At 34.9% G+C, this 18,260-nt stretch overlaps 1 non-coding gene across 1 annotated transcript; it reads left to right on the forward strand.

The window, feature by feature from the left end:
• The first annotated feature begins 17,901 nt into the window (after positions 1-17,901).
• LOC128772678 (U6 spliceosomal RNA) lies at positions 17,902-18,008 on the forward strand. The gene has a single exon (XR_008416827.1). It is a non-coding gene; the product is annotated as a U6 spliceosomal RNA (small nuclear RNA).
• The last annotated feature ends 252 nt before the right edge of the window (positions 18,009-18,260 follow it).

Consider the following 18,260-nt stretch of genomic DNA (forward strand, 5'->3'; position numbering starts at 1 on the left):
CAGAGGCTTGGATGCAACATCTTGTAGTTTAGGAGTTCCCTGTTGGGTCTTCAGTTAACTTAATCATTCTCAGGATTGAAGCTCTTCTCTGCAAATCCCACTAGACTCTATATCAAATATAATTTGTCATTTGAGTCATACTTAGGAATTTTCAGCAATATCCAACACAGCTGCAATAGCTTTTTAAACGTAGCCAATTCCGTCTACAGATAAAAAAAAGGAGGCCCAAATCACGATCTACAGATAGAAGCATTAGATAGGCCAAAGCTGAACTTGTTGGATTTGCATGCTTCAAATGCAGACTAACTTTAATTCTTATCAATATTTTTATATTCAGATATTCACTGGGGGAGAGGGGGCCCAGATTTAGGATCTTTTAATCCATATAATTCTTCTTTAGGACACAGAAATTTTAAGCCATTGACCTCCCTCTCCCAAAATAAACGAAAATGTGGCCTTTCTCTGTTTAACTTTGTGACTATTACTTTATACAGCTAACCTGTCTTCAGGTTATAGTGTTCATGTAAAAAATATCCTGTTTTAATTGTCTAAAGACTTTATTTTTGACTGTGCCTTAAATCAAGTTTTAAAAAGTTCTGTATTTAGGTATGTTATTGTTCTATGAAATAATACCAACATTAAATTCTTGGTGGGAGGGAGCTATGGCAAATGGGCTCCTTTTGTTTTCAAGGATCCAAGTTCAGCCCTCTGGAATCTTAGCTTTCATGTGGCAACACTATTTTAATAGCTTTGCTTTATATTTACATTTATTTATGTATTTATTTTATTCCTACATATAGGTCATTCTTATTTATTACCCCATCTTCTTTTTAAAATCGTACACAACAGCAAGCACAGTCCCTTGAACATAATAGGTATTGGGAAATGTGAAAAAAATTTATGGGATTGGAATGGAGTATTTAAAATATTAGGCATTCTCTTCCTGCCATTTTGGGGCCTATGGAAGCCTGCTGGGAACAGGATTTCTAAAATGAAAGTATGGTTGCAAGAGTATGGTCCAAGACCATTTTTGATGGCTTAAGTGGAGTCTCCAGAACCAGAGGGTGCACATAGCTCTTCTTAAATTGAAGGCACTTATCCCTGAGATAAAACTGAATTCTATTTGGACAAGAAATGTTCTTAGGCACACAAAGGACAACACAGTGACTCCTGGTGGCCAACCAAACAAAATCAAAGTAATCTGGGGAGAGGTGCCAGTGAAAACAGAGGCATAGTTCCTGCCAAATTCTGAAGCAATCTTCCTGCTAAGGTCATTGGACACAGAATCTGTATGATGGTGCACCCCTCAAGGATTTAAACTTATTGAAAAGTAAATAAATAAAAGTGTGGAAAGATTTTAGGTGTTTAATAATGTAAGTATTTCTTAAAATTTATAGGAATCATATTAAGAATTTGCTTCCACCCTTCACCATTTTACAGATGTTAGATACATTTCATGATGTGATTAAATCAAAACATCTGACTAATGAAAATAACCACTCCAAGTAAAAAGTTTCCACATAAAAATTATGCCATCATGATTATGCAAAGCGCTAATCTTTGGATGATGATACTGAATAGATTACTGTTACTTTATTTCTATTCTTTCATGTCCATCCACCCTTTCCATTTCCCATCCCCACCCCAACAAGAGGCAAATTCTCTTAGATAGTTTCCAATATGCAATTTATCTTGATTTAGGCACTACCTTCTTAAATCGAATAGCTCTCTTTCTCTAATATCCAACCTATGTTTATTTGTTTCCATGCTTTTTCTTGTGTTGCCTTTCTGTCTGACATGATCTTTCCTATATCTGTATATGCATCTCTGTATGATCTTTCCTCTACCACATTTTTAAGACTCAACCCACAGATCACCTAATATAGGAAATCTCTCTGATATACCCTGTTGAAATATTTTCCTCTTCCCCTAACTTCTCTGATCTTCCCCATGGCTATTAGTTTCTTTTGATTTACAGCTTTTTATCTTCCTTATTAAATGAAAAGCTACTCTAGGGTAAGATTTAGGTTTGTTCACCTTTTTATACCCCATAGCAGTTGTTATAGAATCTTGCATACAGTAGGTGATTAATAAATATCAAGTGACATGTGATTTAAAATACGAAACACTTAATTCAACAAAATACATATGAAATACTCTATTTCCTTTGTATTCTTTAGAATTCATGTAATTTTCAAAAAGCTAATAACTCCCAGTATTTCTATCACTCTGAAAGAAGAAAGGTCACTCTTTCCAGCAAAGGAAGTCTTTGGATTTGTAATGGATTTTTAAAACTTCCAGATGGTATTAATTTATTTCTAGAATAAGAAAAAATAAACAATAGAAGTGGTTAGCAAACAAATGGAAAGCAGTCAAACTCTGTGTTTACCACAAGTATTACAAGTAAGAGACCACTAAAAAAAAAAGTAATTTGTACAATGGAAAGAAACACAGGTAATTTACCAAGGATTGTAAGAGAAAATGACAGAAAACCCATACGTCATTTCACAATGAATTTAAATAATTGAACTAGAAATTCATCACAATTTTAACGTGTTTTTTTGGGGGGTGGAGTGTAAAAACAAAAAAAAATGGCATATAAATGAGTATCATAAGAACAAAATACTTGAAAAAGAAGTTCTCACACTTTTTTGTTTGAGCTGTTTTACTTCCCTTGACTCAATTTCCTTGCAATTGAAATTTTAAAAAGGAAAAAAAAGTGTAAAATATCAAATCAAAATACTGAAATTTCCCTTCCCTGCCACAAATCCAAACACCCACACAAAATGTAACACAACTGTTTAATTCTTTGTTTTATATTGCTTGCTCTATTGGTTTAAATTCCATGGAGCAGTGTGGAAACTTCAGTACGGTTAGTTGAGCAAGCCGAAAAATAGATAGAAGTCAGATAATGGTATTCTCAAGAGGTCCCTTGTGTGTGGGAATTAGAATCCAGTTCTTGGTTGTTAGGGGCAAGGTTAACTCACAAGTGGGCACCTTCTTTGACCTAGATTCCGCATCAGCGTTGTATCACTCTTGGTGGTATGAACTGAGGCAGTCACTCCTAAAACTCCATTTAGGGTGTGACTGGCAATGGGAAGCCAGCAGCTAATGGTTAGTAGCTGGAGGCAGTATGTGATTAAACTGAGTAGGATCGTGTGACAATTCCCTGACTCTCCCCATCTCCCGGCTTGAAGTGGTGTAAGCAACATACATTTATGCTGGAGAAAGGAAGAAAAAAGAAAAAAATATGTTTGCTAGTTATGATGATTAGTTAATAAGAAGAAATCCATAGCTAAAATAAGGCTCTTGGATTATTTTAAAATAGCAAAGAGTTATTATTTCCTATTCAAAATATAATCAAAAACGGATGGGCTCTTTGAAATCATGTAAATTTAGTAGGGGAAAAGGGGAGAGGATACATCTTGGGAGATTTCACTGAAATTAACATCAGGTTGAAGAAGGCAATTGTATATCTGCACTTTTTGCTATAGCAAACAACGGAGCAAAATATGGCCAGTCAATTGGGACAGCATTTGGGACACACCACTGGAAAAAATGATGTCGAGTGCAAAATTACAAGAAAAGTAAAATCATTGCTGAAGCCACGTTAGCATACCCTGCTCAAAATTATATCTGATTCTCTAGACACTTCTTTTGGAAGATTCCCCAAAACAAAGGCAGAGAAATTACATAAATGGTTTTCCAGGCCAACCTTTCTGATTTAGTGTGCTGTAAGTTGCTTGCAGTGCTTCTCCAAGTAGGGGATCCAGGAAAATTTCTAGGGGCTGTGGATTTTGGAACCTCACCAAATTGTTAATGATTGAGGCCAATACTAGTTAGCAAAATCCTTCCTTGCTGTTCACAAGAAGAAAGGGTGACAAGTGAACTGAAAGAAACAACAGTCATGTCTGCCACCTCTAGTGTCTCTGTGTACCCATCATGGTGTTCCCTTTCTTGTTCTTCCTAGCACTACATTGGTGCAGTTAAATTTTCTCATCTTCAGCTAAAAAAGATAAGGGCAACACTTCTTGTTTTCTCTTTTCAACAACATAGAATTGGGGGAAAATCGGCATCAAAAGTTTGGGGTAAAGAAATTGTAAGACACAGGATTTTGAGGTATTGAGAAAGAATCCCAAAGTAGGTGCCATATTGAATGATCACATTCCAAAACTGCTTAATTTATTTTCTGGTATTTATTTATTATGGTAATTTACTTGATCACTCATAGCTATTATTTTATATTTCCTGCAAAACCAAGCTCCATGGGGAAAGGATTGTGCCTGTTCTTGTGGTCACCATTTCTCTAGCACCTAGCACACAGCCTCACAGGGAAGGCTCTCCCTAAGAACCTGTACACTGAGGAGATGCTGAGAATCTAGTCCAATGCCAATGACTCTAAGCTTTTTGGTGATTTCACTGTTTTTCCTGCCTAATTTATATAATTTAAATTTAAATTAAAGACATCCCAATTCTCAACCTTGAATAGTGGTTTTAGAAGAAAGTCATCACTTTAGAATAAAAGTGTTCGTCTATAAAATCTAGTGACGTTTTTCTTCATTTCTTCTTCTTTTTTTAATCCCAAGTAAAATCTCTGCCAAATGGAAGAAATGAAGGAAACTCAAATAATTTGCCTGAGGCAAGTTTATTAACATTTTCCCAAAGCATATCTTATTTGAACTGTTTATTTTGGATCTGTATCCAAGAGATAATTTTTCTAAAGCCTTATAAGAAAAAGCTTGGCCCTTTAGTGCTGGTTTGCACAGATAAAGGCAAGGAATGGGGTTGAGTGAAGAAGAGGAAGAGAGTCTCCCACAATGAAAATATTCTCAGAAATTGTTGTTGACAGTGTCGTCTAAGCACTTAGCCCCAGAAAGTACTAAGCAGAGAGCTCCAAACATCTCATAATAAAATCTGAAAAATATTAAATATCTAATGCCTAATGCAGTTCCTGGCATGTAGGTGCTCAGTAAATATCTGTTTAATGAATGACTTATAAAGCAGGTTTACACGTTTTTATTTTATTAGTACGAAGAAGGGTATTGTCAGGGAAAAATAATTGTGGATGGTTGTCTGTAATTAAAACAATAAACAAAGCCTTCCTTAATAAAAATAATAATATCAATTCTTATACAGTAAAACCTTGGTTTGCAGGCATATTCATTATGGAAACATTTTTGTCATCCAAAGCACTTGTGTATCAAAGTAAACTTCAAGAACCATTGGCTCAGTTGTCGTCATCTGCCTTCCGGGGTCATGTACCACTCATTTTGTAGGACATCACTTGTTTATCAAGTTAAAATTTATTAGCAATGTTTGCTCATCTTGCAGAACGCTCGCAGAACAAGGTACTTGCAATCTAAGGTTTTACTGTATATATATTTAAAGTATTTCAGATATAATATATAAAAATATTATATATATATTTCATTTAATCCTCACTACCACCTTATGAGCATATACTTTTATGTCTGTTTTACAGATGAGTAGTACAATAGCCTGCCAAAGATCACCTGGTTAGTGAATGCAAAGGCAAGATTCAAACCTGTGAAGTCTGGTTCTGGAATGCATTCTTTTTATCCCCATATATTATATTGAATTGAGTAGCATTAATTTCTTTGAAAGAGATCAGAAACTTGAAATGAGTGTTTTCATCTTCAATGAAATATTTTGGGTAACTATATTTAGTTCAGCTTTTTTTTCTCAATTGCATACTTGTTAGAAATATATTATTTTGAGTATTTCCATTGGCGGATCCATTAAGGGCAGGCTTAATTTTTTTTTCTTTTTTTTAGACTACCAAAAACAATTTGCTGCAATTTCTGATGAGTAAATGGGAGTAAACAAGTTGAGTGAAACTGTGTCAAAAAACAAAATGTGAGGGGCGCCTTGGTGGCTCAGTCAGTTAAGCATCTGACTTCGGCTAGGGTCATGATCTCACGATTCAGGAATTCGAGCCCTGTGTCAGGCTCTGTACTGACAGTTCAGAGCCTGGAGCCTGCTTCAGTTCTGTGTCTTCCTCTCTCTCTGCTCCTTACCCTGCTCATGCTCTCTCTCTCTCTTTCTTTCAAAAATAAATAAACCTTAAAAAATTTGTTTTAATGTGAATATAAGGTAATAGTTCCAACTTTCTTGCATGTCTCCTAAAATTATTCCAAAGATAATCCCATAGAGTAGATCCAAAAGTGCTTTTTCTAAAAAATAATGTGAAGACATAGTCAAAGATGTATCCGTTCTGTTGTGTTAGTAAAAAGAAAAGGAGAGAAAGGATAAAAAAAATCTCAGTGCTCTGTGGAATTTAAGTCAGTATAAGAGTTCTTTGAACCTACTGTCTTGTATTGAGATGGTGTGAATATACATCGGAATGAGGAGGTCTGTAAAATGAGCGGTCTGTTTGTGAGAAGAGTCTCACTCCTCTACCAAATGACATATTTTTAATCCTATTTCTGTTTTTCTCCGAATCTGCTAGGACAGTCCAAGTTTATTGTAGTCAATATTAAGCTAGGATTAGCCAAGCAAAACCAGAAAGTGAAAAATTAGGCCTTCCCTCCCCTCAGGCCCCCGTCCACGTTGTAAACTGTACAAGATGATCCCTTCCTGACAGTGCAGAAATGAACAGTTTCCAGCAAACTTACATATGTGGCAGGAGCTGTCCCGAAATGACATACTTAGACAAATATTTCCAAAGGATCATAGGTTTTTCTTTACAACAGAATTCCCTAGACTTTTCCAGCATTTCTCAACTTGACCTTCTCTTTATCACTTTCTTTCTTGATCATTTTTTCAAAAAAGAGCTGGATTAATTTTCAATTTCTTCAAAGAAAATTTTTTCTTCAGAGAAATTTTCATTTTGATTTACATGTTTATTGGTGACAAGAAGCAAGTGAAGAATGCACAAAACAAACTGGGAGACAACTGTGGACTAACAATTAAATAAATTAAAGCAGCTAACCAAATTCCAATTTTTATTATATTTCATTTTTAAATTTTATTTCATTTTTTTTAACGTTTTTTTAACATTTATTTATTTTTGAGACAGAGAGAGACAGAGCATGAATGGGGGAGGGTCAGAGAGAGGGAGACACAGAATCTGAAACAGGCTCCAGGCTCTGAGCTGTCAGCACAGAGCCCGACGCGGGGCTCGAACTCACGGACCGCGAGAGCATGACCTGAGCCGAAGTCGGACGCTTAACCAACTGAGCCACCCAGGTGCCCCATAAATTTTATTTCATTTTTATACTTTTATCATTTGATAGATGTGCCATTTCCTTTCACTCTGTAAATTTGGATTTTCAAGGACATTGTTCACTTTCTGCATTTTTGCCTCCAAGTTACTTCCCAGCAACTCATGCACATGCCTCCAGGTGAATAGTGGTTTCTAACTGATGGTTTCAATAGTTTTCATTTGCTAAATTAATTATGCTGCTCAAATACCTAATGTGTACAAGGCACACACTGAGTTTGTTAGGGTACAAACAGAAAAGTAATATATAAACCTTAGACTTAAAGAGATTATAATCTAATATTGAACCACTTATTCAGCCACTCATCACAAATTCATTTATGAAATGATAAGGTTAAAACATAATTTGACTGAAATTTATTTTCATTTAAACATTCAGCAATTTTCTAAAAGAAAAAAAAATCATATGGGACACATTTTCCCCCAATTTAAAAGAGGTATAATTATTTATTCAAATTTGTTCCTTTCTCTCAAAATATATTTTGTATTTATAGACAAGTTTCTGTTTTCCAAATAGCTCCAGCAGAATTAGACGCAACTGTTCTCTGGATTTAACAGAACATTGTCCTTTTTCCTATAGCAGAGGAATACAGGTAAAGAAAACCAAACATGTTTTGGGGGCATCTAGCTGGCTCAGTTGAAGAGCATATGACTCTTGATCTTGGGGTCATGAGTTCAAGCCCCACACTGGGTGTAGAGATTACTACAAGAAATAAATAAACTTAAAAAGTAAAAAAAGAGATCCAAACATGTGTGTGTGTGTGTGTGTGTGTGTGTGTGTGTGTGTGTGATGTTACACTATTTAAGCTCTCTCTGGAGCTGATATATGGATGTTTTTCACTTAAAGGTCATGCTAGAAATTTTTGTACTTTATAATAGAGAATTACAACTAATTCTGGAATCACCTATACTGTTATTATTTATTTTTATCATTCTTGACTTCATTTTTGTTTTGAGCACCTTGATTAATTGATGTTTTAATTTTGAATGGGATGCTTCAAAATGTGGCAACAGGCTTAGAATCTCTCACTAATGGTAGGTGACATCTACTTTTTCCTATTGTGTACAGTTCAGTGAAATAGGCCTAGAAAAGAAAAGAAAGAAGCTTACCTTCTCATTCCACATATAATGTTTCTTATACCAAGAGATCAAAGAAATTCACATCAAAAGAAGTAGGGTTTTTAAAAATAGTATCAACTATTTAATAAATATTGGGGCTGTCGTTATCCATGATTCAGAGGTGGGGTGTTTAGTATATTCATGATTGCACTGTTGAGTTATGGCAGGCATAGTTTTCATCTGGCTGTCACATTATTTTATTTTTCAGTCCAAGCAATTGAGTCTGATTCATCTTGTCCTATAGAAGACTCAAGCTCTTGCATGCATGCATTCTTTACGCATTTCTAATCAAATGCTTCACTCTGGCTTGAGAAAGTGCTGACAATAATGTAACCCTTATTTGTGTAGAGAGGAGTGAATATGCTTAAAAATGACAGAACATAAGTCACTTAATACCTTATGATTAAACAATTCTATATGTTTGTGGCTAAGTAGAGATGCCAGCTGTCTTCCTGACACTACAGAGTTCCTATTAGTGAATTTGGCAAAGTGTCTCATACTATACTTTGCCAGGTAAGTGAGGACATCTTCGTGGGATAATATTAAAATGGGAGATATGAAATAAGTTTAATTAAATATTCCTATAAAATAATGACAGACACAGAAATTTTTATCAAATTTGTAAGTGATACAAAGCTACATATTGCATGATAGCATTAGAATTAAAATAAAAATCTCAGAGTATTGGTGGGCTGAAACCAACTTAAATCAAGTTACGTAAGAGATTAATTGTAAAAACATCCATTAAAAACTGATTGCACAAGAATATAGTGAGGAGAAATATGGCTTTAGTAGTAGTTGATGTAGAAAAAAAAATGTTGGTGTATTTTAGTTGATCCTACCATGGAGATATGACTGCTGAATTAGCCCATGCCCTCATTCATGAATTAAACATATATTGATTGAGTGCCTATTATGTGTTTAGCATTATGCTAGTACAGGGCTTAGTGATGAAACAGACCTGATCCATGTCATTAGCAAGTCTATGGTCTGGTCTGGAGGGCTGACAAGAAGCCTTCAGTTTCAGCTCACAGTGACAAATGTCATGATAAAGTTGGTACTGAAACATTCGAAGGGCACATGATTTCCTCAATAGAGCTCAAGATGGGTTTTCCAGAGAAGGTGATGTAGAAAATAACACCTCCTGTTTTCCACCAATCTCACACAAAGAGATTCATCCAGTGACATCTAGATCCCAAGCTTGGCCTGTTCTATAATGATCTTGCAACCCTTCTCCATCCCCTATACTATCTGGAAAAGATTGACATGGGACCATTTCTAACTTCCTCAACCATCCAGAATAGTCTTATGAATGTGAACTTGGGCAATGATAGATTCTGAGAACCAAAGAGCTTTCATAATCCTTCTTGCTTCTCCTTTGTAAGAAAGAGTTGCATTTAAGTTGTACACCCCAATAGCCTGTTTATGAGATAAAGTAAAAAAGAGGATAGATAGAAGAAATCTAAAAGGCAAATCTGTTTTTCTTTCTTATTTTCCAGATGATAATCCCATTAGCCTCAAAACATTCAGAGCAGGAGCAAACAAATCTACAAAAGCTTAGCCATGAACAAATCTTATTCCATTGTACTCTCCATAATGTTTAGCAGTAAGAGAAATATGTTATACATTATATTCTATTAAAGGAGTTGAGTAATTTTGTAACACATTTGAGAAAGAGTTTTATTTAGGTGTCTGTATTTTAGAGTAACCTAGATATCTTTTTATCTTGGCATCCCCTTTCCCCTCCTCCTCCTTCTCCTTCTTTCTTGTGTATTCTATGGCTATAACCTCCAACATAGACTGATGGACGCAGGACATACTCCTGTTTTACGGTTTTTGTACTTGCTGGTCCCTCCACCTGGATCCCTCCTTCCCAGTATCTGCGTATCTTCTCCAGGCCTTTGCTCAAATTTCACCCCAATAAGTACTTCTTTGACTATCTCATTTAAAATCTCACAACTTACCAGCCCTCTTCCTTCTTTTTCTTGCATTATTTTTTTCTAACTACTTATGATCCTCTGGTATATTATATATCTTATTTATTTTTCTGTTATTGTCATTACAGCTAGATTCTAAGTTCCACAAAGACAAGGACTTCTGTCTGTTTTATTCTTTCTTGTAGTACCAACACCAAATATGCAAGTGCCAAGTGTTAGATGTGATAGATCCTTAACAAATATATGTAAAATTAGGGAGTGAATAAATAAACCCTAAACCTTTACTTCACCTCTGACTTCTTTCCTGAGGTCTGCTGGATTTTAGAGAACATTTCAAGAATTATCTATTTTATTTTGTTTTATTTTATTTACATTTATTCATTTTTGACAGACAGAGAGAGACAGAGCTCAAGTGGGGGAGGGGCAGAGAGAGAGGGAGACACAGATTCTGAAGCAGGCTCCAGGCTCCCAGCTGTCAGCAGAGCCCGACGTGGGGCTCAAACTCACAAACTGCGAGATCATGACCTGAGCCGAAGTCAGATGCTTAACCGACTGAGCCACCCAGGCACCCCTCAATAATTATTTTTAAGCTACGATATTGTTTTAATAACCCAACAGCCTCCTTAGGCCTTAACAGACGCCAAATTTATATCGGGTAAATAACTCACAAGATTGTTCTTCTTTACAGCTAGATAAGAGGTAATCTTTGTGAATATATATAGATTGTTTGCTCAATAAATTTACTATACTTCAGTGAGATCACTCAAGATGCCCTCCAGGCTAGGGTATGGTTCACACAACTTAGTGTTCACTGTAAGACTGAGGGTGACTCCACAGATAGAAATAAATAAGAGAACCTCAGATGTCATCTCAATATGATGGGTTGTTTTAAAAAATGTTTATTTATTTTTGAGACAAGTGAGAAAGAGTGTGCACCCTCATGCATGAGAGTGGGGAAGGGACAGAGAGAGAGGGAGACAGAGGATCTGAAGCAGGCTCTGCATGGACAGCAGAGAGTTAGTGTGGGGTTCAAACCCACAAACCCCAAGATTCTGACCTGAGCCAAAATCAAGAGCCGGATGCTTAACTGACTGAGCCACCCAGACATCCTTAATATAATGGATTTTTAATCAAGTAATTCTAAATCAGATGTATATATTACTTATATTTTCTTCAAAATTGCTATTAAAATGGTTACATCTTCAGGAATCATCAACTCCTGGGCAATCAAGTTCCACAAATTATTAGTCATTGTTGTTAAATACGTGTCCTCAATTGTTGTCAAACGACCTATTCAAAACTCTCCAGGATCCACAATACTTCTAAAATGTCCAGATGTCTCGAACAACTCCAAGCCACCATATGATCAGCTTCCCTCTTACTTCCCCCAACTTTGATCAAATTTTGTATCTGCTCTTGTCTTTCAAGGATACAGAGGCAAGCACTTCCAAATATCGACCTGCCTGGACCTGGAAACCGTGCCGTAGAAAAGGCTGGGTGGACCCTCACAAATGTATAGCCCAAGTTAGAGGCTTTTTGTCCCTCTCTCAGATCTGCAACAATAACCAGCCTGAAACAAAGTTGGAAATGTAGGTGAGGAAAAAGGGTGGAAGCTGTCTTGAGTTTGGGACTGCTGCCAAGACCATGTGTATTGACTTTCCCTCGCTAAAATATTATTGCCGTTTTTCAGAACTCTGCTAAGGATCTGGAATCCATCTCTTTGCCGAGTCTGCCACATGTTACAATTCTCCGCAGACCATGAGCTCATGTTGCAGGATAGTACAGCATCTGGTGTCATTGGAGAACTAAACTCGATCTTTATGCTTAAGACAAGAATGCAGATGAGGAGCTCCCATATATTATTAAACAGAACTGTCTCTTTCATACCAAACTGGCAAAATTATATTTATACTAACAAAACAAAATAAAACAATAATAACTAAAAATTATATAGGAATGTGCAATTCCTTGTTATATTGTGTCTTGATTTTTTTTTTTTTTTTGTTACAGTCAAAATATGCCCAACTTACATTTTTGTGCACTACTTTTTCTCAGGGTCTGCTTACATAAGAGACCTATGACTATAGTAATCATTTCTTAACTGAATAAAAGAGTAAAATGTGGGAAATGGGGACTTAAATCATGAAACGTTGATACAAGAGAATAAGATTTTATCAAATTTTATTATTTAAAGCCAAATATCTGGCATATACTGTCACTGTTATACTGTAATTCTGTAACTTTTTTTGTTATTTTTGCAATTATTAAAATGATCTGAAAAAAATAAAATAAAATTATCTGATAATGTGTTGGGTATTAATTCACTACAAAATTATCAATTCACGGCAATGTACTTTCTAGAATTATGTGATCAATAAGTCTTGATATGTTAAAGTGAGATCTGAGCAATGAGAGGGAAGAATGTGAAATTAACATCTGACATAACTTGGAAGGGGAATTGAATGGAGTGAGATTTTGAGATGGAAAAAGTATTTGAGGAAGTCTGTGAAGTAGAAGCCAGAGTGCTGACTGGCTTATGAGTGGAAGCCAAGACAGGAGGAAGAGATACAAGAAAACGGGTAGTCGGATAAATTCTATTTTATTTTACACCTGTAATTTGATTATTATCACTGAACCTCTTTTTATTCTTTAGTGAATTAAAAAAAAAAAAACCCTGTATAATGAGTACACTTCCCACCAAAACTCACATGAAGAATGTGAAAAAAAAGTTGTCAGCTAAGGGGCACCTCAGTGGCTCAGTTAAATGTCCAGCTTTGGCTCAGGTCAAGATTTCGTGGTTTGTGAGTTGCAGCCCTGTGTGTCCGGCTCTGTGCTGACAATGCAGAGCATGCCTGGGATTCTCTCTCTCTCTCTCTCTCTCTCTCTCTCGCAAAATAAATAAACCTTAAAAAATGTTGTAAGTTAAATTCAGGTTTTGCCTTATATTAGTCATATTCACACTATTAGGAAGAACATACACACATTGTATTTAATATAACCTATACATTTACTTATCTCTTCAAAATATAACTTATTTATATACCTCATATGCAATTGCAGAGCAAAAAACAACTGGCTTATGCATAGACTTATTAAAGGTGGCATCCATTCTTTCCTTTTTTTTTCTGAATTATGGTGTGATTCCTGACAAAGAAAGAATTAGAAGAGAACACATCCTGCTTGTCCTTGGAACAGATGAATTTTCAGTGTGTTCCCTGTGAGATTTTACATTATTGTGTTCTCATTTTGATGAGAAGCATACACCCCCCCACACACATATGTATACTCTGGATAATATGAACAACAATTCTATAACCAAGTAGTGCCAAACATTAGTCTCTGTATTTATATTTGTATTTGCAGCTTTTTGTTGCCAAATAAAACCATTGCAATTGAGTTGAGAACAGTGAAGAAGAGCAGAAGTCAAATTATTAATATATAAATGTTGAATTTTCTCCACGTTCAAATGCTGTCATGGCCTGATTTATAAATCACAGTTTCACAGTAGTTTGAAAAGACAAACGTGGTAGGAAACCTTGAGGGGAGAATGAAGTAGAAGGCATAAGGAAGAGAGAGAGGCACTTTCTATATACTCTTCTTTGTAATTTTGATATCTGGAAGCATGCAACATTCTACCTATTTTTAGATATAAATTAATGGTAACTCAAAAACTGAAAGAACACTGAAATATATGTCCTAATTGTAATTCCATTGACTGCCATAAACATGCTGCAGGAAAAATAAATAACAAACTAATCAAAGTAATTCATGAGCATAGTATTTATATACCCTCAATCTTGAGCAAAATACGGTGTGAAGAATCACAGACAAATCCTGAAGTATTTTTAATAGGCTTATTGATTGTACTACTGTAGGCAAAGCATTATGTTTTTGATGCATTAAATAATCGAATAAATGGGTAAATGTTTTGATGTTTCACTTTGGAAAAACAATATATATTAAATGGGGGAAAGGCAAGTACAAACCCAATAGGGATGGATTGGAATTGGATATACTAGTGTGAACTTATGATTTCTTATGTATGTTTATTAGTATGTATGTATATGCATGTTTATGTACACATGTACATATGTAAGTGGGTATCTACAATTAGGTAAGTGTATGTATATGCGTGTATGTATATATGTATATATACGCATTTTTTCTTAGCTCTGTCCAAGAAAAGGATCAAGAAGAAATGACACCCCAGTAGCAATGAAACCACCTAGTGCCCATAACTTCTTCTCTGTTACCACTCTTCCCTAAGATGAACGAGGGCACTTTGAAGAATCTGATACCATGGCTGGGCACAGTAAGTACAAGCTGCTTTTGGCACTTCTTGTTGTGCCAGAAAGTAAAGAAGCACTAAAAAAAAAGAGTGATGGGAGCTTCTTATAAGGATACAACCACCAGTCTGAAGAGATGCTTACTGGCCAAACCTGGGACAATTTTAGCACCAAAATAATTATACACCTTAATGAATTGTAATCCATTAAATGAATGGGAATTAATGGGTCTATAATGGTAATAAATGGAGAAATGAATAATTGAAGAAAAGAGATCTCTTCCTTATAGTAAATACAGATGACTAACTGATCAATGTGGAGGGAATGTTAAACATGGAAAATAATCGTTTGATAAATATGTTATATACATTGAATTAGGCAAAATTATGAATGTATGACAAATTTACAAAGAATTTTTTAATATTTATTTTTCAGAGAAGGAGAGAGAGAGAGAGAGTATGAGCAGGGGAGAGGCAGAGAAGGGGGAGACACAGAACCCGAAGCAGGCTCCAGGCTCCAGGCTGTCAGCACAGAGCCTGATGCAGGGCTCAGACCCATGAACTGTGAGATTGTGACCTGAGCTGAAGTTGGACGCTCAACCTACTGAGCAATCAAGGCATCCCTAAAGCGAATTTTTAATTAGGAGTAGAATATTTGCATTTTCCTAAAGTATCTCCCCACAGATTAACTATTAATTTCAAGGGAGAAAAACGTGTAATTATACAGTGGAGATTTAGGTACCATTTTGGTGAGGTGATCAAAATTGACATCTCCGATAAAGGATAGATGGATATGTTATGTCTCCAGGTGTGATAACTTAGAAACATACAACACAACTATGCAGTGTCCATAACATCAACCTAATCATAAGAAAACATCAGACAAACATAGGAGAAGAACATTAGACTTTAAAAAATGGTCTTAATTTTCCAAAGAAGACATCCAGATGTCTAACAGATACATGAAAAGATGCTCAACATCACTCATCATCAGGGAAATACAAACCAAAACTACAATGAGCTACTATCTCACACCTGTCAGAATGGCTAATATTAGCAACACAAGAAACAACAGGTGTTGGTGAGGATTCAGAGAAAGGGAAACCCTCTTGCACTATTGGTGGGAAGCAAACTGGTGCAGCCACTCTAAAGAATGGTATAGAGGTTCCTCAAGAAACTAAAAATAGAACTATCCTACAATCCAGCAATTGCACTATTAGGTATTTACCCAAAGGATACAAAAATACAGATTCTAAGGAGTACATGTACCTCAATGTTTATAGCACTATTATCAACAATAGCCAAACAATGGAGAGAGCCCAAATGTTCATCGACTGATGAATGGATAAAGAAGATGTGGGGTGTGTGTGTGTGTGTGTGTGTGTGTGTATGTGTATGTGTGTGTGTGTGTGTGTGTGTGTATAATGGAATATTCCTCAGCCATCAAAAAGAATGAAATCTTGCCATTTGCAATGACATGGAGGGAACTAGAGTGAATTATGCTAAGTGAAATGTCAATCCGAAAAAGTCAAATACTATATGATTTCACTCACTGTGGAATTTGAGAAACAAAACAGATAAATATTTGGGAAGAGGGGGCAAAAAGAGAACAGAGGGAAACAAATTATAAGAGACTCAATGATAGAGAACAAACTATGGTTTGACAGAGAGGTGAGTGGAGATTGGCTAGATGGGTGATTGGTACTCAGGAGGGCACATGTGATGAGCACTGGGTGTTGTATGTTTAGTGATTAATCATTGAATTCTACTCCTGAAACCAATATTGCACTGTATGTTAACTAACTAAAATTTAAAATGAAAAAATAGGTCTTTATTCTACAAACTGTCAATGTCATAAAAAATAAAGGAAAACTGCTGGAGATGTTCAAAATTAAAGGAAACTACAGAGAGATGGCAGATAGCACTATATCTAGCCTTAGACTGCATGCTCTGAAAGAGGGAGGGAATGGTATAAAAGAAATTACTAGAACAACTAACAAAATTGGAGTATTGATGGTAAATTAGATATAAGTATCATATCAATGTCAATTTATGAAATTGATAATTATATGTGATTATATCTTTATTTTTCATATTTAGAGGCAAAGGGTTATTTAATTTATTCTCACATGATTATGTGTATACATATAACTTTCCCCATAAGATCTTTGAGAAGGCAAGAATGTTCGCTTTCATCACTTCTATTCAACATTGGATGCACTAGAGAGTGCAGTAGCATAAGAAAAATAAATGAAAGCCATCCAGATTGGAAAATAAAAAAATTGGAATTACTAAGTGAGGTTAGCACATTGGGGAATACCAGATGTATATACTAAAATTAATTTTATCATATATACTAACAACATAAAATTGGAAATTTAGATTTAAATAAATAGTATTTACAATAGCGTTAAAAGATAAAATACTTAACAAATCTGAAAAATATGTACAAGGCCTATACACGCTGAATATTTTAAAATTCTGATGAAAGATTTCAAAGAAAATTTAATTAAATGGAGAAACACACCTCATTTACGAAAAGGAGCACAAAATAATGTTAAGATGTCAATTTTCCCAAAATTAGACTATAAATAATGCAGTCTCAGGCAAAATCTTAACAGAATTTTTTCTATTGGTAGAAATTGGCAAGCTCATTCTAAGGTTCATATAGCAATACAAATTACCCAGAATAGACAAAACAACTTGAAAAAGAAGACTAAAGTTGGATGATTAACACTATCTGACTTTAAGACTTATTAAAAATTATAGTGGTCAATACAGTGTGATCATGGTGTAGGGTAAACAAATAGATTGATGGAATATAATAGAAATTACAGAAGTGGACATACACATACATGGTCAATTGATATTCCAAAAAGGTACAAAGTCAATTCCATAGGGAAGAAATAGAATTCTTACAGTGTTCTAGAATAATTGAGTATCCATTTATTTTTTTAAAAAATCTTAATCCATACAAAAATAAACTCAAGGTAGTTCATAAAATTAAAGGAAACACCAAAAACCACAAACCACTAGAAGAAAACGTGAGAGAAAATCTTTTTGATTTTGGGTAAAGTTTTCTTAGATGTAACACCAAATTCACAATATATCAAAGAAATAGTTGATATATGGAACATCATCAAAATTAAGAACTTTGGCTCTTTGAACAACACTGTTAAGGAAGTGAAAACAGAAACCAAACACGGGTAGAAAATATTTGCAAACCGCACATCTAGCAAATAACTTATTTTCAGAATACATAGAGAACTCTCAAAACTCAATATTGAAACAGAAAACAACCCAATTAAAAAGAAAGAGTGTTTGCTTTGACAGCACATATACTAAAATTTGAACGATACAGAGTAGATTAGCATGGTTCTTGAGCAAGGATAACACACAAATTTGTGAAGGGTTTCATGTTTGAAAAAAAGAAAAGCAAACAAATGATTTTGAATAGCTACTTTATCAAAGAATATATATATATATATATATATATATATGTCTGTGTGAGTATATAAATATATGGTAAAAAGTACGTGAAAAGATGGTCAACATCATTAATCACTGGAGAAATATAAATTAGAACAATTAGATAACACCCACACCTATTAGAAATATTAGAAAGTCTAAAATTAAAATACTGATGAGGTGTTAAAATGTTGGTTAAGATGTATAA

Source organism: Panthera pardus, unplaced genomic scaffold (assembly GCF_024362965.1).
Source record: "Panthera pardus isolate Hobbes unplaced genomic scaffold, ASM2436296v1 HiC_scaffold_10, whole genome shotgun sequence".
Classification (NCBI taxonomy): Eukaryota; Metazoa; Chordata; class Mammalia; order Carnivora; family Felidae; genus Panthera; species Panthera pardus.